General features: G+C 46.7%; 1 protein-coding gene and 1 long non-coding RNA gene across 7 annotated transcripts in view; both read right to left on the bottom strand.

Annotated features, from left to right (window-relative positions):
- Positions 1-23,793, bottom strand: part of LOC135812051 (uncharacterized) — a 137,030-nt gene extending 113,237 nt beyond the window's left edge. For 2 of the 6 annotated variants that reach the window (XR_010552744.1, XR_010552743.1), the window contains exons 1-4: positions 19,818-23,793; positions 18,276-18,461; positions 17,179-17,208; positions 16,268-16,499 (exon numbers count right to left, since the gene is read on the bottom strand). The gene's annotated coding sequence lies outside the window, so the exon portion shown is untranslated. Of the gene's footprint in view, positions 1-13,902; positions 15,081-16,267; positions 16,500-17,178; positions 17,209-18,275; positions 18,462-19,817 lie in introns of those variants that run through there. The other 4 variants (XR_010552740.1, XR_010552741.1, XR_010552739.1 and 1 more) reach the window with 4 other exon arrangements.
- LOC135812717 (uncharacterized) lies at positions 3,181-6,152 on the bottom strand. Its single transcript, XR_010552932.1, has 3 exons — positions 5,941-6,152; positions 5,000-5,125; positions 3,181-3,819 (listed from the first exon to the last, which is right to left on the bottom strand). It is a non-coding gene; the product is annotated as an uncharacterized LOC135812717 (long non-coding RNA).
- Positions 23,794-24,836: the final 1,043 nt, after the last annotated feature.

Genomic DNA, 24,836 nt, shown 5'->3' with positions numbered 1-24,836 from the left:
CTTCGGATTTGACTGAGGTCATTGCTATAGGCCCTACATATTCCAAGGGATCCCTGGTCAATCCTCCATACACACTGTTTTTCTCCCAGTTGATGCTCCATTATTACCAACAACAGCCTTACTGGACAGCTGAACTCGGGCCCTTCCGCGTCCTTTTGGCGGAAGATGACGACGAGCGTTCCCCACAGACTGGATTTGTCTCGAGGAGGTATTACATGTTACACTGTACAGGATTTATGTCGACGACGTTTCACTGGGTGGCTGCGACATACACCCGGCGTTCACGTCCACACTGGCAATAGCTTGTACAGATGAGTGTGTGTCACGCTGGCTCTGCGCATACACAGCGATTTCGGAAAACTTGGGTCTGGAGCCTGGGGTGCTACCTGTGGATGATCTGAATGAGGCATCCAGGGCAGCAGCTTCTTCACGATCACGCTCTCTTTTATAAATGCTCCCTTCTTCCTATCTTTCTGTACGGGGCCACTGCTTTGCATTTCTTGCTTAGTAAATCTCCTGTACATGCACTAGAAATACATCATGAACGTGTGTTGAAAATTATTTTTTGTAAACCCTCTCTTTTCCCCTCTACTGATCTATAGCTTGGCATCCACCAGCCCCATCCCTATCCTGTCGCCAAAACAGTCATGCGTTCTGGTCCATCGTATTTTACGGGGGCAGCCTACCCATAAATTTCATATGGCATTCAATTGACCGTAACTTTGGTGTTTCTCAATGGATTTGAGTGAAATTTTGACCACACACTCCTGCCACGATGCTGGCCCTCAGTACATGATTTACAAGTTCTTGCGCCTCACTGACAGGCTTTCCAGGCCGGAAAAACTCAAATTTCCTGCATAGTGCCACGGTGTGCGAGCCACCCAGGAGCCAAACAAATGCATTTATAATTTTTTCACATTTTCGTGCTCGTTCTGTTCGTGCGCGAGACTCAAACCTAGAACAAGTCCAGAAGCAGCCATGGGTGATGGGGTAGGGCCCCTGAACGAGGCCCTGGAATCTGTCACAACGGAACGAGTGGGCGTTCTCTCACACACTCCCACAGACCCAAGTCAATTTTTGAATTTTTTTAGGTTTAGCACGTGCTACGAGATCGTACCTTTGATACAACATCCAGTGCTGGGACCTCCACAGCAAGCTATTTCCACAGCGCTGCACACCAAATCCAGGATACCCTCAGAAGCCGGCAAAGACTACCACTCACGTTTCACTACTGCCTAGTATTGAATCCTACCTGACTTCTTGACGCGACTCAAACTTGCCAAAGTCACTAAATCAACGTCAACTACAATAATCAAGCCACATATCTGCAACGTCACAAGGGTGCTGGCAAAAGTTCTGCTGCACAGCGGCGGGCTTCGCCCGCCGCCGTGCAGCCCAATACGTGGCTCAAATACCTGATTTTTTGGACTTGGAGCAAAATTCTGCACACTTTCATGTGTTTCCATGATACGACAAGTTGCGCAAGGTCTGCTCACATTCAAATACAGTTCTGCCAACAAATGACAGCGTGCAACAAAAAAATCTTTCCTTGCCAGGGGCCATAACTCTTGAACGGCCGGTCAGATCGGGACACAATTTTCAGAGAATTTGCAGCTATTCATGCTCTTTCAACTGACCTAGCACTCAATATTAATTTACAAATTCGATTTTTCAGCGAATTTTTGGGTAGTCTGCCACCTTAACTGAACAGTGTCCCTGAACATCTCAGCAAGTCATTGGTTTACTTTCGCACGGGACACTCGCAATGGCATAGTACTTCCCAGAGCTTTGTCAACTATGCTTACCAAATCTCCTATTTTCTCTGCATACTCGTATTGGCCCCAGCTGCCCATGAAAATGAAAGCAATATCCAATATTAGACAGTTCATAGACCATGTTAAATGTCATGCCACCTTGTAGGCAGGCTCGCCTCTTTTGCTAGCTTATCTCGCCGTTCCCAACCACGGTCAACACAGTGATAAAATTTCACCCCGCTGATGCATTCTTTTCTTTCGTCCTTTTTCATTCGCTGGTAGCAGAGCGCAAACCCAGAAACAGCTTGGTAATCAACACATAGCTAGGAATAGACATGCATCAATAGTCACAGGTGACAGTAAACAGACCTGGACAAATAGTCTGGAATTTGATTCCATTTGCACATTAGTGGTAACCAATTATGCCGTTCAGACAAATCTGGAAACTGGCATGCCCCTGATGGCGTGGTCTGCTGGCTAGAGTACAGCAGTATGGTTGCTTGTCTAAATAGATGACATTGCTGGAGGCGTGGAAGACACTTCCTATATGCAGTCTGCTTGGTCCTTAGTACCTTCAGTGGCAGTTTTTCTAGTTTTCATCTCTTCTCGCTCCACATACACCGACATAGCGACATGGACCCAGACAACAGCGATAGGAGCACACAGAGTGATGGTAGTAGGCCGCAGCCAGACGTGAACTGTGATGCAGAAGAAAACTAGGAGCAGCAACAGGGGGACAGACCCCAGGAGGAAAGAATGAGTACATTCAGCTTACATAAAAGAGCCAGGACAAGCACCACTTGGGACCGTCAGATTAATTTCTCTGGACCGAGCCAGCCGGGAAAAAAACCTCGCGCCGACAGACGCACGAATGAGGGAAAAAACCGGGTGTATAACCCCAAGTGGCAACATGGCAGCGTGAAAACAGGCACAACATATCTACAGCCAATAAAGAAATGGAAGAAGATGGGCAGACATGAAGGGTGGGAGGGTGTAGACACTGGTGAGGCACAAAACATTGACTGAAGGAGTCAGGCAAAAAGAACAGCAACAAAAAGAGAACACATTAGATTCCACATTCACATGGTGCGCGAGAAATCATTTCACCGCCTCACTCGCTCCGCTCGGCCGGCGAGAGATTATAACATCACTGCTTTGCGTATTATACTGATTCAGGCTGGTCGGACACATCTGTACTTCAGCTTTGGTTGTGCCCGGGTTGTTCGGTGGGAGTCCTGTTCGGCTTACTCATCACTTGCACATGTCCAGAAAACAGTGCGGACTGGCCCTTTTTCAGGGTTTCGTTCTTCGCGTGTACCTCATTGACAATGCCGAGTAACGCACCTTGAAGCCCTGCAAAGCGATTGGATTCAGGCTTCTTTCTGGCCTGAAGGGACGGCGACTCACTCGATGGGAACAACGCAGTCTGCAACGAGTCACTATCACTATCCCTCATCTTCTGCTTAGATCCAGGTTGGTCGGTGGGAGTCAACGTCATTCGTACATATGCGGTAGTAGGCGGCCCTGTTGATGCTCCACCATTTCCAGCACCAGCCATGTTTGGAGGCTGTGCTCGGCCTCTTCCGCGTCCTTTTGGCGGGAGACGACAACGAGCATTCCCCGCAGACTGGAGTTGCCTCTCTTTCAAGGTTTCGTTCTTGGCGTGTATTTCAGTTACAAGGCCGAGTAGCGCACTCCGAAGCCCTGCAAACCGATTGGATTCAGGCTTCTTTCTGGCCTGAAGGGACGGCGACTCACTCGATGGAAATGAGGCACTCTGCAACGAATCACTATCACTATCCCTCATCTTCTGCTTAGATCCAGGTTGGTCGGTGGGAGTCAACGTCATTCGTCCATATGCGGTAGTAGGCGGCCCTGTTGATGCTCCACCATTCCCAGCACCAGCCATGTTTGGAGGCTGTGCTCGGCATCTTCCGGGTCCTTTTGGCGGGAGACGACAACGAGCATTCCCCGCAGACTGGAGTTGTCTCGAGGATATGGTAGAAGTTAGACTTGATGGCTGTGACCCAGTTGATGCTCCAACATCACCATCTGACGCTTGTTTCTACGACATTCAAGAGAAAACAAAGGGGCAAAGACAGGCAATTCAGTGACCCAGTCGAAATTCAGTGCATCACTTTACCACATTGGTTGCGATGACGTCATATTGACAGTGATTCTCTTACCCTCATGATATCAGTCAAAACTGTGCAGAACTATGCAGAAGTACTCATAGATTATAATTTATACAGTCATGTACATATCCTGCATTTGCATATAACGCCTTTTTGCATGTGTATTGTTGCGAAAGTACACTGAACAAGACTTTAGTGTACTTTGTATTGTTGAGGCAGCGAAATGGAATAATAAAAACCAAAGCAAACAGGAGTGTGTGTTTGTGTGTGTTTGTGGGTTTGAGTGTGTATGCGCGTGCGTGTATGTGTGTGAGTGTGTGTGTGTGCGTGTGAGTGTATGGTTGTGTGTGTGTGTGTGTGTGTGTGTGTGACTGTGTGTGTATGTGTGAGTGTGTCAGTGTGTGTATCTGTTTTGTGTTTTTGTGTGTGGATGTGTGTTACTCTGTGTGTGTGTGTGTATGTGTGTGTGTATTGTGTGTGTGTGTCTTTGGTCTGCTATACATACTACTACTGCATACGCATATTGTAGACAGGGCATCATTGGTCACATAACCAAACCAAATTTCGGCGTAGAGAGTGGAATACGTGCTGGCATCTACGCTATAGTCATTTCTAGACTTGGACCTGCACTTATAATGATTTTTACTAGTGGGTGTAGGGTGTGGCACATCAGTGTTGAAATCTCCAAGCACAATAAGTCTACAGTCGCTGCTTGTTACGACCTCAAGATGCTGGCTGTACAGGTCCGAAAAATGAACAGCAGTACTGGGTGAACGGTACACACTGCACACAACAAATTCCGTGGCCTTTGGCGCTAATACGTACACGGACAAACAAGCACTCCACTCCTGAGTCAGCAACTGGTACTGACACTGAGTGAATGTCAGAATGGACGTAAAGGTAAACTCCACCAACCTGTTAATCTAGGTCTCTGCGGTACAGATTATAGCCTGGAATATGCACGCTGGAGTTATGTATACTGCTATCAATATGAGTTTCGTTTCAAATAGATAAGATGTGAATTTTATGAGCATACAAGAGGCGATGGATGTGGTGTATTTTATGGCTAAGACTACATGGGTTGATATGATCAATGGTGTGGTAGCTTACCGTAGGTAGGTCCGGTGCTCTCAGTACGCGAGGAACAAATGGCGCTGCATTTGGATTCAGCGGTACGTGTGACTGGGCTAACGCGTTCTTCGACAATAAATTTCTTAGACCTTGAACGCCACGCTCCTATGATTGAACCATGAAAAACAAACAAACGCAAGGAGATCATCAGAATCAACTACATCCGCTTGTGTTTACTCACCCTCAGTGCAGTTATACCAGTTGCTAGCGTCGGAGATACGGATCTACAGTTGCAAGTCGCCTGTGTCGCTGTTCAGTCATCCTGCCAGTTTGTTCTCCAACAGTACACTGATAGTTCATTTGCACTGTAAAATTTGCAGGCCTACTTCCAGTGTAAATGTGAAAATGGGGCATCGTGAACGTTGCCGTTATACGACTCGCTCTTACAAGTCAGTCTTTATACAATGTCTGGCCTTTGAAAATTTATGATTTCATTGCTATCACGTTCGGTCTCATTATCTCTGTGCTGCGCTGATGAGCCCACAAATTACGCAACAGTTCTGTTCGCAGATTCAGTACAATGTACATGTCATGTACATGGAGATGAGCACATTGACCATCTAACTCTAAAACTAGCAAAGGAGTAATACTGCACCAAACTACGTATGGTGCACATTCCCTTTCAAGTGTAAGCACAAGATGGTCATTATCTACATAGTGTCAGTAACCAAGATTATTCATTTATTCAAAAGCATTCGATCTCGAGGGCACCAGATAACTGACACGCAACTGCTAAATATCTTATTGGTGACAACATCTTCCCACGAGCCATTTTGGAACATAAAATACACGGCAGCAGAGTGCAAGATATGAAGAAGAAAAAAAGCAAAGCCTCAAACTCATGAGAGTCAGATGACGTTTGAATACTCAATAAAAGCAGTCGCTGAGAACCTTGTTTGAAGGAATGAAAATGTACTCACCTGAAGGCGGGGAGGGTCACTGTCACTATTCCGCGGTGTTCTCTTGGATACGTCCATTTCACAATACCTGGTGCTGACAGAGGGTCTGCTAAACAAATTTCTCAAATAGCAAAGTGCACGTAGATCAGCTCTATACACGCTGTAGATCTACAACAAAACTAGTCTCATGAAACTACAGGTCAGAACTGTAAACAGCTGGTATTGAATCAACACCAAACGGAACCGATTTCTTCTTCACTTCTGACTTGTGTAACGTAACTGCGAGAATGCTAGTTCCTGCGCTCACCTTTATACCAGGTTTTAGGCGTGGGTAAAGCACGCCCGCACGACCCGCGACGACTAGAATCTGAACGTACATGTACGTGCAAGCCATAGAAAGGAGCAAGATCAAAGTATCCCACTGGGCCTCGCCATTATTGTTTGTCCATTGTGCTCTACGTTGCCAAGGGCCCATTGACGTCACACCATTAAAATAGTTAACAGCTTGATGAGTCACGTACATCTATTGAGTATTGTAGATCTAGGTGAGCTTGAGTGCTTTATCATAGTTATGCAGTCTATGTCAGCTCGCGCTGCACTTCACCCTCTCAGAAAACAGATCCATCATGACTGCATCCTGCATGTAATGCGAAGTGTGTGTGGTGATGGGGATCCTAGGGCGACCTGCCGATGTGGTGATCTTGACTTTTGCCTTTAATCGCTTCAAAGTCCGTGAAGATTCTAAGCATTGCCGAATCGTGCTTGGATTGCACGAATTCAGGGTCCAGAAGTCAAACGTGTCAGAAAAAGTCGAGATTGGAAACTAGGCTTCTGCCGTTCGGCAGATCATTTTCACAAACGTAGCAGTCAAGAAGAAGACAGTCTTGTTTCGTGTAGAGTTATTGCAGTATTACTTCTGTACTATCCGTGTATGTACTCGTGTACGAGACTAGTTTCCTTTACATCTACAGCGTGTGTAGAGTAGATCTATGGCCCCTGCATACAGTGACAGTACAGACACTCTTCACCAGCCACGCTACGAATGCCAACCATTTAGCTTTCGAAGTGTCCGTAGTTCCGCTGTTTCATCTCCCAGTGATCATAGTGTAGTTTATGCTACAACTAACTCAGTCTTAGTGATACCTTGCAACAAGAGACCTTCCGCAGTCGATTTGTCATCAACACGTATTTCGAAATGAAAGTATTGGAGAGACCAACGCGCAGAAGCGACAATGACCAACCTGGGCATCAGGTAAGGAAAGTTCTTTTCATTAGAGAGGTTGTTCACAACTAAGATTCGTAAGATTTCAATCGTCCCGGTTCGATTAACGAAAGTTGCTTCAAAGATCTGTCCAAATGCGACCGAAACAGACCAGATTTATGAAAATGTTTTTCGTCCCCAAGAGTATTGAAATTCTAATATTTTTCAACTCCTTTTCTTGGCTCCACAGCGTCAAACCACTACGAAAAGTAACAGTTCATGAGCTGTGCGTGACATCTAATCTTGGATGCCCACTCCAACACTCCTTATGTTGTTTCCATAACTTAGAATCTTGCAAGTAACAGTTAGTTGGAAGGCTGTTGGAGTGCGCAACCAAGATATGCTAGCGCTGTTAGCCAGTTAGTTGTAGAACAACGTGGTAATCAGAGGCCAGATAAGAAGCCAAAGAGACTCGTTATTCTCGATTATTCATTATCGGCTGCAAATATGGCATGTGGTGTGTTCTTTATCGTTGCTTCTTTTCCTGACTTCTTCAGTCAGTTATGAATCTCAACAGTGTCCCTGGCTTCTTATCTGGCCTCTGATTACCACGTTGATCACGGTGAGTGGACTGTCTGGCTCAGCTAGGCTACACTATTAGGCACCATGGTTGCCTTACCTGACAAGAGTTTTGACTCATCTCGATGCAAAGTCTTGTTCTTAACGTGAACTTCCTTCAGAAGACCGACTAGTGCACTCTGAAAGCCTGCAAAGCAAATGGATTAGGACCTCTTTCTCGTTTGGGAGGCAGGTGGCCCACTGGCTGGAAACGACGCTCTATGCAACGCGCTTCTATGGTTCGCTTTGTCTAGCCTACTAGGCAAAAATGATGGTGAACAGTTCACATCTCTCCCTGCTACAATCACTGGTTCAGGCTTAGGGGTTATAAAAGTTTCAGGTTTGGCAGCCATCTCAACTTCAGATTCGACGGAGGTCATTGTTATAGACCCTCTTTGTTCCGGGCTATCCCTGGCCAGTCCTCCACACACACTGCATTTCTTCCCAGTTGATGCTCCAACATTACCAACAACAGCCTTGCTGGACGACTGTACTGGGACCCTTCCGCGTCCTTTTGACGGAAGATGACAACGAGCGTTCCCCTCAGACTGGATTTGTCTCGAGGACGTAATAGATGCTTCACTGGACTGGATTTGTGTCGAGGATGTTTCACTAGATGGCTGCGACATTAACCATCTCGCTGCTGTCGGGAACGTTGGGTCTGGAGACTGGCGTGCTACCTGAGCATGACGTGAATGAGGCATCTAGGGCAGCAGCGTTTTTACGATCACGCCGAGCAATCTTGTACTCCCGCCAAACATCTTGCCTTTTTTCCATTTTCTTGAGGAGATCTTCATTATCTACCCGTTGCGTGATAATAAATGCTCCACTAGTAACAACAGCCTTTCAGGAAGACAGTACTCGGACCCTTCCACGTCCTTTTCACGGAAGATGACGACGAGCGTTCCCCTCAGACTGGATTTGGCTGGAGGAGGTAATAGATGTTTCAATGGATGTTTGCGACATTATCCTGGCCTGCTGCTTCACACTGGGATTACATTGTTTAGATGAGTGTGTTTTAGGCTTGCTCTGACAAGGTGCACACACAGCACTGTCGGAAACGTTGGGTTTGGAGACTGGCGTGTTACCTGCGAATGAACTGAATGAGGCACCCATCACAGAAACGTCCTCACGCTCACGTTGAGCCATCTCATATTTTCGCCGCATCTCTTCTTATATCTTCTGTTGATTTTATAAGATTACTAGCAGCACCCGGCCAGCGTTGCCTGGCCGAACGTGGCATGCGCGGGTGAAGCAAGTACATGAACAGCACACGTGCTCAGCACGTGGTGGTGGCTACACGATTCGCACGCTTCGCGTGCTCAGTCCTTCGCGGCTGCTTCCGCTAGCTACATGATTCGCACCCTTCGCGTGCTCAGTGCTTCTGCGGCCGCCAGCTACACTGTTCGCACGCTTCGCGTGCTAGGGCAGCGCTGCTCCGCAGCATGGCCTGAGCGTGACACACAGACAAACACACGTCACAGGTGCCTCTTCTTTATAAGTAAAGATATAGCAGCACCCGGCCAACGTTGCCTGGCCGAACGTGGCATGCGGGTGAAGCAAGTACATGAACAGCACACGTGCTGTGTAACACCGCATGACCGGGTAGTTGTTTATCAGCAGTTATAGAACTTAGATTTACAATAGTGAAGGCTCATCCAATTTAAACAGTCGACGAGGAGACAATAGTCGTAAAATGGCAATAAATAAGATAAATTGTGCACTCATAACAACAGCAAAAATGAAGAAAGTCAAGTTCCATAACGTTTTCTTGTGACTGTCATCAGTGGAACGCCGTCACATAAAAATGTAATAACTAAAACACACACTTATATACATGTAGCTAATATGGTTTCAGGTAGAAATACAGCAGCTAACAAGTACAAAAAGCGAAGTTTGCACCTTTGCAATGTGTGAATATAGTCATTCACACAGTATCACATTCATCTGCCACTACCTTTCTCACATACACTATATTCACACATTGCAAAGGTGCAAACTTCGCTTTTTGTACTTGTTAGCTGCTGTATTTCTACCTGAAACCATATTAGCTACATGTATATAAGTGTGTGTTTTAGTTATTACATTTTTATGTGACGGCGTTCCACTGATGACAGTCACAAGAAAACGTTATGGAACTTGACTTTCTTCATTTTTGCTGTTGTTATGAGTGCACAATTTATCTTATTTATTGCTCATCCAATTATTGGGAAATTATGCCTTAGGTATTTTGAGACATGTACATACATGTACATGTGGCAGCTTGGACATAGAGAGTGTACTTGTGTTCAGCATATGGGATGATGGGATGCTTCATCCTCGAACAATAATGCGAACAGTAATGCGCAGCATGGTGAGTGAATGGAATCACGTATAGAGTTCTCAGTTATTAGAGAGTGTCTCATGCGAACGTGCCTCAGCAGTTCGGCGGCAGTTACGGTCTCTACGTTCTTGAGTTCGTTCATGCGTCTCCTGAGAGCGTGTCGCAGCAGTTTGTCGACGATTTAGAAGTCTGCGGCGATCAGCCTGTTCTTCAGTTTCCTGTGACCTTGCCCTCTGCTTTCGAACCCTGGCTTGTTCGCGTCTGCGGGCAATGGCCTCTTCATCGTCGGACGACGTTATTGATGAGGACCGGCGGCGTCTTTTCCCAGACCGCTGAGGTCCTGGTGAGGGAGGTTCTTCATCGTTGGAAGGAGAAGGAGGGACGTCTGTTACGCCTTCGGGAGGCTGGTCAGGGTTGTCCATCACCTGGTGGCGGATGAAGCGGCTCAAAACGTTCATAAACTTACGAACAAAAGTGAAAGTGCAAAGCGTCGCCTTGGTCAAGTCTTCAAGTTTTTTGTATTTGTAGAGAACGGTTCACGTGGAAAAGGAAGCTGTAGATCTTTTGTAACATTTTTTAGGCTAGGTGGCTACACGATTCGCACGCTTCGCGTGCTCGGTGCTTCTGCGCGCGGCTGCTACTGCTACTCGTACTGATATGATCGTGTCTGCTACCTACACTGTTCGCACGCTTCGCGTGCTCAGCACGTGGTGGTGCCTACACGATTCGCACGCTTCGCGTGCTCAGTGCTTCTGTGGCTGCTTCCGCTAGCTAAACGATTCGCACGCTTCGCGTGCTCAGGGCAGCGCTGCTCCGCAGCGCTTCTGCGTGACACACACACAAACACACGTCAGCGCTTCTGCGTGACTCACACACAAACACACGTCACAGGTGCCTCTTCTTTATAAGTAAAGATAGAGAAAGCAATGGAGAAGATAGGGAAAACATTGACCGAGGTAGAAGTATAATTTCATTACTTTACCACAGTGGGTGAGATGCCATCAAATTGAAAGTGATTCTGTCTCCTTCATTATGTGAACCCCAGCCGTGTAGAAATGGGTATAACTGATCACAGGGCATTGCATAAGTACACCCATCAATGCAGGTGTGTAGGTATATGGATGTGCATGCACATTGTACCATTTCGATTTCAAATTTGACAATGGAAAGGAGGATGCGTGTTGGATATTTGATCCACAATAATTATACAGTAAAACCTGGTTAAGCGACCACCCCAAGGTGCAAGCATAAGCAGTCGTTAAAGCCAGGTGGTCTTTAGAACCAGATCCCACAGTATCTGTGTAGAACTGTGGGTGCACGGAGAAACGGTCGTTAACAGCAGATGGTCGTTAAAACCAGAGGTCGCTTACACCAGGTTTTACTGCAGTTCGTTAACAAAAATATGACTTGCGCTTCGCCACTTTTTTGAACACTCACCAGTACTTCTTCGAAAACTAAAAAATATTAGTGAGGTTTTGCATTCCGAATTTCGGTACAGCGTTCTTCGGTCATTTGTCGAACATCAAAATGTCGAATTTTCGCACCAACGTTTGTTTTTTTTGGAAAATTAGAGGCCACATGCCACCTACTGCTCTTTTCTCTCCGAAACTCAACACTTGCAAGCCAGATATGAAAGAAAGAAAAAATCATCAGTCACACCACCGGGACTCGAACCAGGGACCTTGCTATTCGCGAGCAATGCTCTAACCAACTGAGCTACAGTATGACTCTTATCCACAGTGATGGTAAATCTATCCTTCTTCTTCAAGCCAGATATGAATTGATCGAAGAAGGATAGATTTACCATCACTGTGGAAAAGAGTCATACTGTGGCTCAGTTGGTTAGAGCATTGCTCGCGAATAGCAAGGTCCCTGGTTCGAGTCCCGGTGGTGTGACTGATGATTTTTTCTTTCTTTCATATCTGGCTTGCGAGTGTTGAGTTTCGGAGAGAAAAGAGCAGTAGGTGGCATGTGGCCTCTAATTTTCCTAAAAACTTTGAAATTCTCCGTGAAGTCCAAATTTGAAATAACGTTTGTTTTGCAAGTCGAAAATGATGTGTTTTCATTTCGTGAGCCCCAACATCAGCAACGTCCTGTCCCGTGCTCCCTTTCTTGCTGATTCCAACGAACTTTGATCGGCCAAAGAGTCGAGGGCCAAACCTGCCTCCTCAGTCGCCTCAGAAAAACCAACTCCATGGCCAAGTCAAATTTTATGCGTGTCGGCATAGTCTTTTCAGCCACACAGATGACGGTGAGGACACTCCAGGCGAAAGAGAGTAGACTGGCCGTGGAGAGGAGCAATCAGAGGTAGCTGACGATGCTATGTCGCCAAAGACGCCTGCCAAGCGGTGCCGACATAAGAAACCTCTTTGATTAAATCACGCTCTGGCGCTCTTCTACAAGAAAATGCATCCGAAAAATATTTTCGGCAAAGTGAGCTTTTTCCGAACAAACATGCCGAATCTTCGTGTGCATTTTCGACCTCGCTCCCGCGTGCCGAATCTTTTTGCCGAATTTCGGAATGCAAAACCTCGCTATTCAGGCAATTTCGGATAATGGTGCCAGCCTGGTCGTAAAATCCCTGAAACATCAAATTTGTAAATTCATATCGAGTGCTATATCAGTTGAAAGAGCATGAACAGCTGCAAAATCTCTGAAAATTTTGTCTCGATCTGACCAGCCGTTCAAGAGTTATGGCCGAAAATGTGCCCTTGCTCGCAAAGATTTTTTTGTTGCATGCTGTCCAAAAATCCAAATAATCACGTTTTTTAGCCACGTATTGGGCTGCACGGCCGGTGGCGGGCTTCGCCCGCCGCCTTGCAGCAGGACTTTTGCCAGCACCCTCGTGACGTTGCAGATATGTGGCTTGATTATTGTAATTGACGTTGATTTAGTGACTTTGGCAAATTTGAATCGTGTCAAGAAGTCAGGGATTCAGTACTAGGCAGTAGTGGAACGTGAGTGGTAGTTTTTGCCGATTGTTGAGGGTATCCTGGATTCGGCTTGCAGCGCTGTGGACCCCATGACGAGCGTGTGTAAAATGCAGTTTATGTGTCTATTTTGCCGCAATCTGGAATCGTCTGCGGCTCTTGCATTCATCTCGGAAGCTGTATTCGCTGGTATCCGAACGATGCATGTTTTTGAGCACCGGAGTGGTTCCAGAGGGATGTACACGTTCAGGAAAAATCGAGCTTGCAATTGGCAGCGATAAGGCATTCGACTCTTTTCGAAATTATGCCACTGTATTGTCGGGGGTGAAGAGAGAGTTTTTGGATTCGATCGAACCACACCTACTGAACTTCACCATGTCTCTATTCTTTACAACATAGTATTAGCCTCAAGCTCTATGTTTTTTTTCTGCGCAGCTTCTTGGCCAAACATCTTGCTAGTCCTCTTCTTAAGTCTCTGTACCAGCTCCGGGCGACTGCACCTGGTCACAAGACATGCACCCGGGGCAAGGCACAAAGAGCCTTAGATCACTCATTAGTTTCTATGCAGTCTGGCATGCGCTGTATTTCTTTTCTGGCGGCGAGCAATAGAAATTCTCCGAAGAACGGAGCACTGAAGAGCAAAACGGCTAGATTTTCACCAAGCATAGCGTGCCCATGTATACATTTTGATTCAACTGTCAATAGACTGTGGATAGCCGCACCTAAATGTACATCGTCAACAATTGCAGTTTGCTAGCTATCACCTATGCTCCCCCCCCCCCCTACACTGGGAGAGAGTTATGGTTGCTCATGACAATGCTCAGTTCAGATGTGGGCAGAGCTAGTACAGTGCCTAGTACTCCCCCAAAATATATACCATGCTATCTACTCCCGTTGAGTATCTATTCCTCGGCTCAAGAAGTAGTTACATAAGGTTGGGTCGAATTCCTGCAATGCACAAAATATATAATTTTGAAAATCTGATGATAAAATTGAAAAACAATGCACCGGCACCTTTGCTAGCGCTAAAGCGGTTAAGAAAATGGCAAATTGGCAATGCAGCGAATAGCAAAAACAGCAACTTGCCTCGTACTATGAAAGGCGCAGCAGATCTATACAAAGTACATCACAAAGAAAAGAGCAAAAGGAAGTACATGTACTTCTTGAGCTGCAAGGAAACCGAAACTAGGGACTGCTCAGAATCGGTCACAAAACATGGCATGGAAGCATACAATACGGTCATTTATTTTTTTAAAGAAAAAAATGCATACAGCCTGCTAAACTAGGTAACTTGTCCCCAAGAAACGAGCAATACCAACTCTACAGTTGTTTGCGCAAGATGAGGTAAGCGCATGTAAGAAGCAAGTTGAAAAGCTTAACGAAAAACCGAAAGAGCTAAAAACAAAAACAAGGACACGGGATCAATTGCGGAGGGAGAGAATACAACACTAATTTGTCCTATATTTTTCTTTTGCTGAGGAAGGGTGTTGGCTAGCAGTTGGTGACCAGGGATGCATGCAAGTGGACGGGTGATAACTAAGACTAATCATGATGAATTGTGTAATGCGGGCATGACCAATATTTAATACACGAGCAAAGGGCATTTTTTTAAGGATTTTGCATTTGATACCAAACAGTAGGAGAGCGGCATGCAGGTGTGTGTCGAACTACGTGCCGATTGAGCATCCCCTGCCGAAGAATTTGCACAGGTACTTCGGAAGCTGCGACGCTCAATTATGCACAGCAACATTAACAGTGGGGAGAATAGCACGCAACACGCGCGTGGGTGGGTGTTTGTGGCCGCATGCGAGTGTATGCGCGTGCGCGCACATGTGTGTTCGTGCATGTTTATGTGTGCGCGTGCGTGTGTGTGTGTTCGAGGGCGTGTGGGTGGGTGCGGGCAGGCGCGTGTGTGTTCGTGTGTGTGTGTGTTTGTGTGCGCGTGCGTAAGCTGATAGTCATGATGCACAGACACAGGGCAGCATGGCGATACCAGTAAACCTTCCAGTTACGATGAAGAAGTCTTGTACAGGTGAGCACGTCAGCGAGAAGAACCGTGGCCTAGTTTATGACATGCTTGCCCCAGGCCCTGGAGTACGGGAAAATGGATAGGAAGAGAGAAAGAAACACGGAAAGACAGACAGAATGAGATAGTAGGAGTGGTGCAGACGGAGAACAAGGCCGAAGATGACAACATGCACTGAGCCTGTCACTTGACATCTTCTCACAACATTGCATTGTCTCTGTCAAACAAGCAAGTCAAATCCGTGTAAAGCTAGAGATGTGTACACAATTCACCTGATCGAACGCGCCACTTTCACAGAAACCGGGTGATTGCGCCCTACTACATGGGGATTTTTATGGAAAATGTCACTAAAAGAGGCATTTTCTTTTTCTTAATACATGGGTGAACGCGGTTTGCCCTTATGTTGTAGTCTCTTGGACGCTGAGTCAACTGGGTTTGGTCCGAGAAGGCTGGGATGCAGCGTTCGGCCAGTATTCTCAATCGAACACGGTTGAGTAAGCGGTCACGTGCTCATGTGTAGACCAGTCACTTGGTAACCATGCCTGCAGGCTACACGTTTCGCACTAAGGTTCAACTCGATTGACAGGAAAGCGCCCTAACAATCTTCACGTGTTAGCCTGCAGAGACGGTGACCAGGTGACTGGTGCATGCCTGATTACGTGATAACTTACTCATCCGTGTTCAATTGGGAATAATAGCTAAACGTTGCATTGCAGCCTTCTCGGACCAAAACCAGTCGAATCAGGGTCCAAACGACTACAACATAAGGGTCATTTGCGTTCATCCATGCATTTAGAAAAAAGAAATGCCGCAGTTGGTGGCATTTTGCTAACAAATCCCCATCTACTGTCGTGGACATGGAAATCTGGTGGCACGTCTAGCGGCCCCAGGGAGCTGGCCATGCAGCCCGCCGTGGATAGCGGAACATGCATTGTGCGCTGCAGCGTGCTGGCCGCATCGGATTAACATGACTCTGTGCACTGCACGCAGTGTGTGGAAATTTCTCCGAGCGGACACGACCGTCACACAAAAACCTGCTTCAAAAAGGGTGCCCTAACTTCACTAAGGTTCTCACACTTTGGACACTTAGTTGCACTCTGCCATACGATTATCATTTTCCCTGTCTGTGAAATCAAGGTGCGATGCTCTTGCGAGACGGAGCGCTCTAGCAGTACTTTACCGAACAGATCAAGGGAAAAGAGTACACATGCCACCCTGATATAAACTAGGAATCAATAAGAAGTTCCTACCTGCAATGCCTCCTCACTGCAAAGATGAAGACGATTGACAGGGCAAATACCACGACACCGAATACAATCCCAACGCCAATAACTGTTGCAGACTGCATGCCTTCCTCTGCAGAATCATCAGTAGTTGAAGAATACTTTGATGCAGGTGAGGCAGAGCGCACCGTCACGCTTGACATCGCTGTCAAGTCTGCAGACTGCATCGCTGATGTTGCTGATTGAGGCGTTGCTGTGACTGTTGATGTAGTTGTGTAGGAACCGCATGTTTTTAGGGCAACAAAATGGCAAACAAAAATGAGGAATTCAGTAGCAGCGGTCGAGCATCAAGTTACAGTCAACTTGGCTAATAACGACTGCGGATATAACGACAATTCGCGAACAACGACAGAATTTCCATGCCCAGAGCAAAGTTCATTCCACCTGTAGACATGTAATGAGACTTCGGGTATAACGACACTTCGCGAATAGGGACACTTTTCTGATGCCCGGCCGAGTGTGGTTATACGCAAAGTTGACTGTACTTCTGACATGCTGAGTGGTGTGGTACAGACATACTGGTCGTATATAGAGTATACACCGAGACTACCATGAAAGACACATCTTTGCACTGCTAGTCGTATATAGAGTACACACCGAGACTACCCTGAAAGACACATACATCTTTGCACTGCTATTCGTATACAGACTGCACATCCAGCCTACCATGAAAGACAACTGCATCTGTGCCCGACTAGAACAAATCCTGCCACAAGTCTTTCTAGTACATTCTGCAGAAAGGTGTTGTCACTGCTCTAATGGTCATTTCTGCACCGGTAGATGCAACACAGTGGTCATACAGTGTTTTCAAAACCCACTTCAGTGCTTGATGCACTCACTGAAAGTGCAAGGCAAAGAGAAACAGAAGTGGAACGTACCGTCAATATCAGGACTTGTAGAAGAGACTTCTAAATAGAACACAGCACATAACACGCACACAGATAGCAACAGACCAGCACATGTATTATAGACATCTGAAGTGCACATAGACAGTCCCATACATGAGTGTGCACTCAAACCACGCCAGTGGCATTAGTGTTCACCGCCTAGCTCACTCCTAGTTCACATTCGACTGGGCGAGACGGGACGCGACGCAATGATCGACGGGAAGCGACTGGACGGTCTGACGACATGCAACGTGAATACCCGGAACGGGAACACAACCGTACCATCGGGAAGCTATGTGAAAAGTTGAATCGATTCAACTTCCCATACAGTATACGGGAACGCAAGCATACAAAACGGCTGCAATTCGAGTGTGAACAGGAGACGTCGTCGTGCGCCGACAACTCCCGATTCGTACAAGAGGAGATTTTTAGCATTGTGAACATTACGCTTTCCACGATAACTCACAGAATGGCTAGCACGGCTTGAGTTGAAATTTTTCAAGATAAGATCTCAGGTTACTTCATTGGATTTAGAGACAGTTCAGGAGCGTGACAGAGGAACTGTTCTATCATTTCCTGGGGCTAATATTTGAATGCCACAACTTTCAGGGCACCTTTTTTTGGTTTTGATGAAAAACTGGTATTGTGAACTCGATTCCGCTTCATTCAAGGAGAAATAATCAATTTTAATAGAAGTCCCGAAAACAAGAAATTAGGTCCGAAAGTCACCCCGTCACGGACCATGCCTTATGACTCGCGCCGTTCGACGTTGAACATCGCAACGACTGCTGCACGTCGTGTCGTTCGAATCGTACAGGATTTTACAGCTCACCCCAGCCGTCCGAACAGGCGCTTACGTCCCGTACCGTCATCGTTGCGTCGAATGTGAATTAGGCTTAAGCACCAAAGCCGGAACATCCAACACCAGTCAACACTTTGAGACACCAACGACCTGTCCACAACTTCACGTCCATTTGAAACCGCTGTTCTTGTACGGCAACTCAGCACACCCAGATTAAAGTTCCAAAACAATTCAATTCTCGATACTCCTAAAGTCCTGAAAAAGCCCTCATATTGTACAAACTTACTTTCACATCTTGGTGGACTTGGGTGCGATACTCCGCCACTATGGAACGTAGAGATGGTGATAGCCAGACCGTTGCTCCATACGTATCCCGTTTGACATCTTATCGATACCTGCGCACCAATCGCCCTGTTGAAACCTGCTATGGGTTTGTAATTGAAGTGCGCTGATACTAGATCAGGGCACCGTTCTGGAGACAAAGGAAGCAAAAATTCAAGCCAGTTGCTCAAAGGAATCAAAAACTCAGCTCCAGAATTCATACCATAAGTCATAATATAAATGAAGACGGATTTTAGTCTCCCAAATGATCAGAGGATCAGCAATTAATCTGTGGCATGAATAAAACTTAATGACTGTACTTAGTGGAGTAGTAGAGTGTATTATTTGACTAGGGGAGTCCCAACATGCATGACCTTCTTCCAGGGAACCCTAGGGAAATAATTGTAGTGTATACTTCACGGTTAGAACACGATGCACACTGAGAAGTCCCCCAGTATTGGTACAAGGCATTTAAAAAATGTGCAATCAGCACATCAATGATGCAGCATGTACCAGTACAATACAGATACAGTGCTGGTAAATGAAATCCAGCCTTGTGGAAATACCAGTCCCGGACTGTACAATCCCTGCACTGTGAACAGTGGACTGTGCAGTGAACCGTGACTCTACTCTATTCATGGTTGTTGGATTTCAGTTCGCACCACCTTGTTGTAACACTGAGCAGCTACATTACACACAGAAGAATTCTTTAGGTCAGTACATTTAGGTTTTGATCATCAAGACCATCATTATATCCCTCCTTTTGTCTTAACCCTTTAAGAGCCACAGGAAATTTTCAAAAATCTGCATTTTTTCATGTTCCTCGGATCATAGCTTCAGTTCTACTCACTCAATCCTCACAATCTAGGGCTTCCTGGAACGGTCTCCGCGAGAGGAAGAGAATGAGGTCGATCATGATAGCCAGAACACCGTCTATCCAGCGCTAGATCGCAGCGACAGTACGAAAAATGCCCCAAATGCGTCCAATTGCGTCCCGCTCCAGATATTTCATTCTACTCGATCGTGGAGTTCGAATTTTTTTGCTGTGTACTCTTGACAATATCAACAGTGAAACCCGTGCAAATTCGAGTAAACCAGCGTGACGAAAAGTCTCAAAAATCTCAATACTAAAGTTGCACTGCGCGCTTTTGAAATTGCCGCGATCGCGGCTCAACTTACGAGTGATTTATCTCGGGAACCGTTGCTCGCAGCGCTTCGCGGATTGTTTCTCCCGACAGGTGAGAGTTTTCTCTTCGCCCTAGATATTTCGATCGATGGATTTGAGCGAGATTAGACTGAGTTACGATCTTTTGAAGTTTTGCATTTGAATGCGTCGTTTACGACGCATTCAAGTATGGGGCGGCTCTTAAAGGGTTAAATGCAGCAGTCGAGTCAGGGCCACTGTAGTTGGTAACCATCATATTTTTTACAATGAAGCTGCGTGGAGCGCCATTCAAGATTATTTTAGACATACGCAAAGTGACTCTAAATACATGTACAAACAAACCTTCTTCGACAGTGACCGAGACAGTTCTGGAGACTGGCCTAGAAGCATGACCACATCTTTTGGTCACACGCTGTGGACGCGGAGGGGTTCACCATGAACCCGTGCTTCACACACACACACACGGACATGCACACACACACACACACACGGACATGCACACACACACACACACGGACATGCACACACACACACACACACACACACACACGGACATGCGCACACACACACACGGACATGGACATGTGCAGACATGAGGACAAGCGCGCATGAATCAGCACACACGAAAGGATGTCAGGCTGCATTTAGCTGGGTACGTGGAGTGCTGGATTCCAACAATTGGTGCAACATGCAATGTCCTGTGACTCGGCCAATGCGTCGCAACGCGGAAAGACTCTGTGTGTGTATGTGTATGTGTGTGTGTGTGTGTGCACGTGTGTGTGTGCGAGTGCGTCCAGGGATACGTATGTCTGCATACGTGCGTGCATGTGTGTGTGTGTGTGTGATGTGTGTGATTGTATTTTCTGTATGTGTGCCGGCTTTGGTTCTACATGCAGGACTTTGCTTGGGTTAGTGCTGCATTGAAAGTAGAGGTGAAACTATTACAGATTTGTTCGGTTGGTTATCATACCCAAGAAGTTTATCATATCTCTATAATACGCACTGTTTATTTCTTTTGCTTGATTTGCATCAGGAGATCCCCTCGACAGGCCATCGCCTGTCGATTATTATTATAAACATTCGGTTATGAACGAGAGGGCTTGAAAGCGCAGGATTCATTGCAGGGCTGCCACACTTCGAGGGAGAAAAATGTGACGGGAGTCCTGGGTTGTCCGCCGTGGAATATTTTTTAAGGAAAATGGCTTGCTGTTGGGGCCCCAGAACACATTTTTAACTGTCCACACACATGCAAGCATGCGTGCATTTTAAACCTACAGGTACATGTACATGTACAATGACTGGCCAAACGTGACCTGGAAGTGCAGAATGGCCAACTGGACTAAAAAGCGCTCAAAATATAATAGTCGGTTGTCCCTCTTTGGGAACAAAATCGGTCGGTTTGTCCGACAGGCGATCAAAATCGGACGATTTCCGAAAAATCGGAGCAAGTGGCAACCCTGCCTTGCCATGCATTGTTATGACAGTTTGCTGATCTCTCTCGCAGTCGTTCACGATGCGGCGGCCGACGAATCAAGATCACAGAAGAGATCGCAGAGAAGTTGATCGAAATAAATGCCGCATCCCTACGACGTTCTTCTGTACGCCTGGCAGTGCACCTGGTATGCTTCCCGTACACCTTCCATTCATGGACTTGTGTCCGGATGCTCTGATGTAGGACGCTTGTTTTCGCAGTTCTCGCTTTCACGCACTGCAGCCCATTTGGGACTATGAACTCGAACCAGGCACCTTGCTCGTGAGGATCCCTGGTTCGAGTCCTGGTGGCGTGACTGATGAGTTTTTTCTTTCTTTCGTGTCTGATTTGCAAGTGTTGGCGTTCGGAGAGAAGAAGAGCAGTACAAGGCACGTGGCCTAATTTCCTAATACTTTGAAACTCTCCGTGAAGTCCAAAATTTTGAAATTGCAGCTCAATCTGATCAGTTTTTTTTTTTATTCTTCACTCTTTCCATTATTGTGTCCTTTTTCCTGCACAGCTCAACAAGTCCGGTCAGCGTTCCCCACATCCCAGCGACTAATTTCGCGTGATGCCAGTAGTACGATACCGCGCATGTCGAGTGGTAGTTCAAATCTGAACGCTTCCTGGACATCAACACCAGCACTTGACATGAAGCAGGATCAACCCCTCCGCGTCCACAGCGTGTGGCCGAAAGATGTGGTCAGGCTTCTGGGCCACTATCCAGAACTGTCTTTTGTTCTGGGCATGGAAATTCTGTCGTTGTTCACGAAGTTAAATCCGCAGTCGTTATTAGCCAAGTTGACTGTAACTTGATGCTCGACCTCTGCTACTGAATTCCTCTTTATTGTTTGCCATTTTGTTGCTCTAAAAACATGCGGTTCCTACACAACTACATCAACAGTCACCACAACGCCTAAATCAGCAACATCAGCGATGCAGACTGCAGACTTGACAGCGATGTCAAGCGTGACGGTGAGCTCTGCCTCACCCGCATATTCTTCAACGACTGATAATTCTGCAGAGGAAGGCTTGCAGCTTGGAACAGCTATTGGAATTGGAAGTGTATGTAGTGTCGTCGTATTTGCCCTGTCAATCATCTTCATCATCAGACTGCAGACTTGACAGCGATGTCAAGGGTGACGGTGCGCTCTGTATTACCTGCATCAAAGTATTCTTCAACTAATAAAAAGGTTTGGACGACGAACGCTCCGAAGATAGTGCATTCCGCTTTCACCTTCCAGTTGAATGATCAAACGATTGTGAACGACCTAAGTGATCTTGATACATCACGTGTTAACTTCAATGTGACGTGTACAACGTGGTCCACGGAAGGCTTCGAATGCATTTCAACAGGATGTTACCCGCAGCACAGTCAGCTGGTCGCGAGTATCAAGCAGCACGAAGACCAGGATTGCGCTTTGCCTAGTGAGCACGACGTAGTACACGATTCTGTACTATCTCCTGTTTGCCAGGAACAAGGAGAACAGGCGGCGGCTTGGATTTACTTCGGAAGTACGACTCGTGCGCTGGCGGAGAACAGTGAGCTGCCGTCATTACCGATCGAACTGGTTGGTGTCGGAGATCTCTCATCATGATCAGCCTGATCCCAGCTCCCATCGACAGCGTCTTCTGGATTTGGTTCGCAACTTGCAAGCTCTCTGCAGAAGACGGCATCGGCAACATCAACATTGGCGTGTTTGTGACTTTCCCTCCTTGTCGGCAATGGCCAAAGCCGTGCTGGTGACTTGACGTCCTTGTCGGCCAAAGCCGTGCTGGTGACTTGACGTCCTTGTCGGCCAAAGCCGTGCTGGTGACTTGACGTCCTTGTCGGCCAAAGCCGTGTGAAGAAGAGGGGTAGGTTTGCCAAATCGAAGTGTGCATATGCCATCCGCTCAAGGCAAGGATAAGAGGCTGACTGTAAACCAAATTTCATCTAATTCGTGTGAAAATGTATGTTGCTACTGTCGCGGACATGGAAATCCAGTCGATTGACCCGGGCCGGCGCCCTCAGCGCGTACAGAACGTAGCATGCAGTGCACACGTTGATCCGATGCGACCAGCAGCATGCAGTGCATGATAAAACGTGCTACGGCTGCATGGCCAGCGCCCTGGGGCCGCTAGACGTGCGACCGGATTTCCATGTCCACGACAGTAGGTGGCGGGTATGCAGTAGTTTGACCATGTTTTGAGCCGATTTCACGTTTGATCGCCAGAGAAAAATGGCTATAACTTTCGAATGCCTGGACCGATTTTGATAAAAAAATTGGTACCATTGGATTTCTTATTACCTGGGTGACATTGTCCAAGAACAGGCTAGCTTGAATTATGAATTTGAATTATATCTTGGAATCCCTACTGGTGTTTAGAAGTTTTTTTCCGCGTCATTTTGGCGTTCAAATTTTCAGGATTCCACGTGTTCATTCTACACTCAATAACTAAATTACCTCGCGCAAACATGAACGACCGTACTCACGGGTAAACAAAACCAAAACAATCACTGATTCAGTCCAACATAGGTTCGTGCTAACGCCACGCTAACTGAAATCTCAACTGAACTAACCTATATCGCTCTCGCTTACCCTGACTCGAGGTGTGCTTCGCAAATCTGGGAAGATAGGAAATCTCTTTCACGTCGTCCTGAACTTGCTCAAGCTGAAGGGACAATGAGCGTACCCCAGGAAGAAGTACGGCCAGGAATTAACTGCAGGAGAACTATCTTCGAAAGCGAGACAAATGTCTTCTCGCCAGAATACACTGAGCCAACGCCGGCAACTGAGTTCATGAAGCAAAAAAATTAATAGTGTTCTGTCTTTCTTGAGACGCAAACAGCACACAAACGCTGCCTATGCCATGGCATACTTGCACTGAGTCTGTTTTCTTTTGTGGTCGCAGTCATGGAGCGGTCCGTCTAGGCGATGCATGCAGCAGCATGCAAGTGCAGGAAAGCATTCGCCCAAACAGTATTTTGGCAGTAACTCTCTGAGTATGACAGCCACAGAACTCGTCAGCATGAGACGCCCGGGGAGTCGTATAAAGTCGACTCCCTGGAGACTACTAACTACTGCAGTACTGTAGGCTCAGTGTAGCGGACATGGAAATCCAGTTGATTGACCCGGGCCGGCGCACTCAGCGCTTACGGAAAGCTGCGCGCAGTTCACAGGCGACTAAGAGTAGTCGAGTCATGTTGATCCGATGCGGCCAGCGCGCTTCAGCGCACAATGCATGTGTTTACCGCTTATCCGCGGCTGCATGGCCAGCGCCCTGGCCTGGGGCCGCTAGACGTGCGACCGGATTTCCATGTCCACGACAGTAGTACAACTACGCACGGAAACTAACTTCAGTGCTGGCAACTGAAATCCGATCCCCTTGGATTTCAGTTGCCAGCACTGTAGTTTTGAGTTATGTCGCACGCGACTAGCCTGTCAACATCTCGCGAGACTCCTCAATCCTCATGTCATGATCGTTCGAGCTGCAGCAAATACGAAGCACGACTGGACAAGCGCGAACTAAAAATTATTGTGTTTTCAATTACATGTATATAGGCTATTCAGACTACGGCCAAATGTGACCACGTTTCTACGATAGGGATTAGGGAGGGCCCCAATATGCTCCAAAATTTCGCATATTATGCTTTTCGCATATTGGCCATTTGCTTCAAAATATGCTTCGAAATCACACAAAAGTAGATTAATATTGCTCGAAAATTCTTCTCAATCTCTAAAAAGGAGTTTGGATGGTGGTGGTCTATATGGGGTTTGTATGAGGTTGATATGCCCAGTATAAACCGCCGGCATGATGGGCAAGTTGACTGGAAGTTTGTATGAAAGGTCAGCATAAGCTTGATTACCAGAACTGATATCAGTGATAATTATGCGAATTCTTTGCTC

Source organism: Sycon ciliatum, chromosome 3 (genome assembly GCF_964019385.1).
Source record: "Sycon ciliatum chromosome 3, ocSycCili1.1, whole genome shotgun sequence".
Taxonomy (NCBI): domain Eukaryota; kingdom Metazoa; phylum Porifera; class Calcarea; order Leucosolenida; family Sycettidae; genus Sycon; species Sycon ciliatum.
The sequence above is the reverse complement of the archived record's forward strand: the minus strand, read 5'-3'. Positions and strand labels throughout refer to the sequence as shown.